The sequence below is a fragment of the Cryptomeria japonica genome, chromosome 6 (genome assembly GCF_030272615.1).
Source record: "Cryptomeria japonica chromosome 6, Sugi_1.0, whole genome shotgun sequence".
Classification (NCBI taxonomy): Eukaryota; Viridiplantae; Streptophyta; class Pinopsida; order Cupressales; family Cupressaceae; genus Cryptomeria; species Cryptomeria japonica.
This window is the reverse complement of record NC_081410.1, coordinates 472,723,722-472,728,576: the sequence shown is the minus strand read 5'-3', so window position 1 is coordinate 472,728,576 and position 4,855 is coordinate 472,723,722.

Here is a 4,855-nt window from a genome sequence, read left to right as displayed (position 1 = left end):
TTGTCAGGACCCATTTTTATTGCTTTCATTACTAGTTCTAGGTTTTAGCTTCTCCCTAAGTCTAGCTTAAGGGGGGGTGTTAGAGTATTCAGGTATTTACTTGATTAATTAAACAATATTTGTTTAATTATTTAAGTTCCCTTTATCTCATTTACACTTAAGCTAACTTTAGGTGCATATAATTAATTATTATGTGCAAACCTAGGTTTTCCCTTTTAGGGTTTCTTGACCTATTAAAGGTTGAGTTCTTTCTTTTCATTGTATGAAGAAGGATTATTATTGACAATACATTTTGGAGATTATTGAGCTCTCATCTTTTGGAGCATATTTTTCCTATGTATTCTTTGCTTCTATGATTTGCTTCATTGCTTCTCCTTGTAACAGGTTTTTCAGCTTGCAGAGATTATTTGGGCTCCTGTGGTGTTGTATTTTTTCAACTCCTATAGAGGATGCGACGATTGACTATTGTATTCCTCTTTTATTTTCTTAGAGTAGTATTTGCTTGATGCATGAAATACTTAAATACTCTAATTGTGATTTACATGTTATAAATTTGGATAGTATAGATGGTACTATTTCTGTTATATTTGATTTGAGACCACAATGTACGGTTAATGTATATGATGTTGAGAAAGTATGTGCTTATTGATAGAATAATAAGACATCAAGACAATGTCTCTTTTAAGAGGGGAAGGATGTCACGAACCCTATTTTTCCATAATTATTTTATTAAGAAAATAATGTTTATTTTTCACAAATGAAATTGAAATGAAATGAAATTGGAATTGTTAATGAAAGATGATAGGAGATTAAATGCACTGAAATGATTTATATACAATTGAATGATCAGTAATAATTTTTATTGTAAAATTGGGATCGTCATTGCTAATGAGCAATTGAGTGCAAGTGAATGTAGGAAAAGGTGAATGTAGATGAAGGCGAGAACATGGCTCAGGTAGAGTTGTCTTAGCTCTTGGATTTCATTAGAATAGATGCAATATCTCACACAACACAATAGAAAAGTTTGTTTGTGCAATTGTGACTTCATCAATGTATGATTTTGAATCAGAAACAAAATGATATGAGTAATTGGTAATCGTTACATCGATTTCATCTATAAAAGTGAAAATTAGTTTGCTATTTACAGTTATGAAATTTATCGACTTAACATTCTTTATTAAGAGGATTTAATGTTTCTAGCAAAAGAGAATGCAAATATAATTTTATTTTTGATTGACGTGTTTACAATTATATGGAATTCGTATGCATGAAATTTTGATAATTGTTTTCTAATTTGTCTTATTTTAAAATAATTAAGATAATCTTTTCAATTTGTAATATTATGTTTTTAAATATTCTTGTATATGATTTAGGATTATAAATATATATATATATATATATATATATATATCATATTTATTTTAAAACCTTTTTACAAATAGAAATAAATAAATCGGACGTTTAATATATATATAAAAAATTAAATTATTATATATCCTAATGTTTTAACTAGGTTTTCTTTTTAATTTAATATCTAATAAATTGAATGTAATGTATATATTATTAAATATAATATTATTTTTATTAACATGTTTTATGCATTATATATATCTAAGGTGGCGGGTTTGTTTGGTTATCGACTATTAGAAGTCAATAGTCGAGGTCGGCCTGGCATGTAGTGTCAATGGCATAGAAAAAGTCTACAATTAACTTAACTTCCACAAACCATGGTAGGAGGTAAGCGACTTAGCTCTCCATGACTGCAGAGAACAACAGTCAATGGCCATAGACCCATAGACGTATCGACAAGGCAGACAACCTAGAGGTAGGAAGATTTGTGATTGTTATCATGCTTATTTGGTTAAAGCGAACTCTTGCTAAGTCAAGGAAAGGAGTAGACGTGGAGGATAGGTGTTAGAGATCTGTCAACCTTAGAAGCCAGCCTAGTCAACAAGTATGCAAACAAGTAGAGTTCTAAGTCATTATAACTAAGAGAACCTTGAATGTTTATTAGAGGTGTTGATATCATGGCTAAGTTAAAGCCAAATTTTTAGCAACTAATTTAGATGGAGGGCAGTATAAGTAATAGCAAAGGTTCGAGGAAAAAAATATAGGAAGATAGGAAGAAGAAGAGAGAAGAAGAACACAGTAAGAATGATAGAAGATTGATAAGAGAGAATAAAGAGAATAAAGAGGAAAGTTTAGAAAAGAGATAGAAAAAAGGATAGGGAGGATATAGAAAAGAGAAATAGTAGAAGAATCGACAGAGAGCTTTTGAACCATCTTGAAAGAGGAGAGTAGGCAGATTTGAGGAGGAAAGCGAGACCATCACCTCAAGCTAGTAACAAGAGCATTAGGAGGTAGGATCTACTTCAATTCTTTGGTCAATATGTATTTAGAAAGGATAGTGAGTAGATCCTAAAATAGTACAATGTTTACTAGAATGAAATTTTGATTGAGACAATCCATGATTTGATTAAATTTGTTTGAACTTTCTTTTGAATAGTCATATAGGGAAAAGAATTATGAGATACATTTGATAAAATAACTATTAACATGCATGGAGGATACTAAAGAATGGTAGGAAGTGCATTTTAGGTTGCCTTAGATAATCTCTTAAGAATGATCTAGGTTTAGATCTATGCAATATTCTAATGAAAAAGTTAGAATCACGATATGAACCAATTTTAATTGTTTTAAATTACGTTCATGTAAATATAGATGCGATAATGAAATATTTTATTAAAGTTTGTTGATAAACATAGTGAAACTCTCAAAAATTAGGTCACCAAACCCTCTAGAAACAGAGTAAAAGGATAGAGAGAGAAACTTTGAAATTGAAGCACGAAGAAGATGAAATACTAGGATAATGACTTATTAAATATTGAAGTTTATTTTGATATCGTAAAGAAAAGACTTACACTTTCAAATTTGATATTTGTCAATTAAAAGTAAAGATGGTTATTAGGTGTCTCATTTGAAAAGCTATATAGATAGGCACTTTATGAATTTTCATCATGTTAGATTGTTATGGAAAATTAGTGAAATCAGTTAATTGAGTTTTTAAATCATGGAAAGTCATATATTAGTATTAAATTAAATATGTTATTCGAGAAAAGAGGTAGAAGAACCAAAACACATGGAAATATATAGAGCTTAGATGATATAAACATGGAAATTCTAAACCATAAGAAAGGGAATGCAAGTTAATGATTACACTTTTAAAATGTTTTGATAATTGAATAAAAGAATGTGTACTCATTTTATTCAATTTATATGTAAAGTTACATACATGTGTTACACCTTCTTAATATTTAATTATTGTCTTTAAATTGCTTGAAAGATAGAAAGATTGTTTCTTTTCAAATGTATATTTGTTTATCCATGAAAGATTGCTTCTTGTCAGATAGGATTGGTTGTAACAAAAGATTGATTATTTTTGTTTCTATTCAACAAAAGATTGTCTTCTTTATCACTGTATTTCTACCCTGCAAGAAATAGAAAGCTAGAATTGAGAAGCGAGAGATTGTCTTCTTTATCACTGTATTTTTATCCTGCAAGAAATAGGAAGCTAGAATTGAAAGGCAAAATATTGTCTTCTGTGTATATTTATTTTAGAATTATATGAACAAAGCTAGATAGGCTTGTGTTTGTGGAAAGTTACCTTCTAGGACGTGTGCCGAATGTGGATTATAGAGAGAGAGTTTTCTTTTTCCAAACTATATTATTTGCTATGCATGGCATTATACTCGATCGAGTAATCAATTGAATAACCATTGAAATAGATGAAATTCTTTTATTTATCCACTCTACCACATCCTTGATTGATCTTGCTTGATTCTTAATGGATTTAGAAAAATAAAAATGCATGTATCATCTAGGCATGCAGCAAATTCCATCTTGTCTTTCGAATTCTTTTGCTAAGCAATTCGTGTAGGGTCGGGTATTCTTGATTGACTAAGAATTCCAGGGAAGTGTAAGCTTCAAGGTTGGGCAGAAAAAGCACCTAAATCTTGTTCTCGTCTTCATGCTAAAGATTGCATTGAAGATAGCTTGGGTTGCAGATCAAAGGACGCGTCTCACCCTTTACTTTGTATTATTTTATTGAACTTATAGCAACTTGAAATGCCTAAGTATTGTATGATTGAGATACTACTTATATTGATTTATTGAATGAAAAATCTTTATCTTTTATAGAAAATTTCATGTTTATTACGATATAAATGGAATGATCAAATGAAACTATGGAAAGAAAAGTGGAATGTAATAGACTTATTAAAGGAATTATGAGTTTATTTAAGAATAAAGAGTTTTTTGGCTATTATTGTAGTTTGCATGATTTACGTCTTTTCACACATGCTCTCACACACATCATGCTCTCCCTTTTCAAGCCTTGTCTCAATGAAATTCCCAAAATGTTGCACACCACTTGTCACATGCATCCTAATCAACTAGTAGAACATCCTTGCATTCTTGAATTATGCGGTGCAATTGTCTGACCATATTAAGTTTTGGTTGTATCTCATATCTCTTTCCCTTAAACTATCATAGAAGACTGTAAAGAATCCTTGCACAAACTTTGAGGAATGAGTACGATCATCGCTGATATAGAAGTGATATTCTCTTATAACCTTTTTGTCCTCCTTGGTGCTATCATGTGCATGCATGAATGCTATGTGTACAAAAATTGTAACTTATGTAGAGTGGTAATACATAGATTGTACTTCATTTTGTGTCTTTAGTGTATAATTATCAGCAAAATCAACAACAGAGACAATAGTGCTGAGGAGGAAAGTGTCCTTACACAAATTGAATTGCTCAACTAACCACCTAGCTCTATGTGTGTGACCTATGT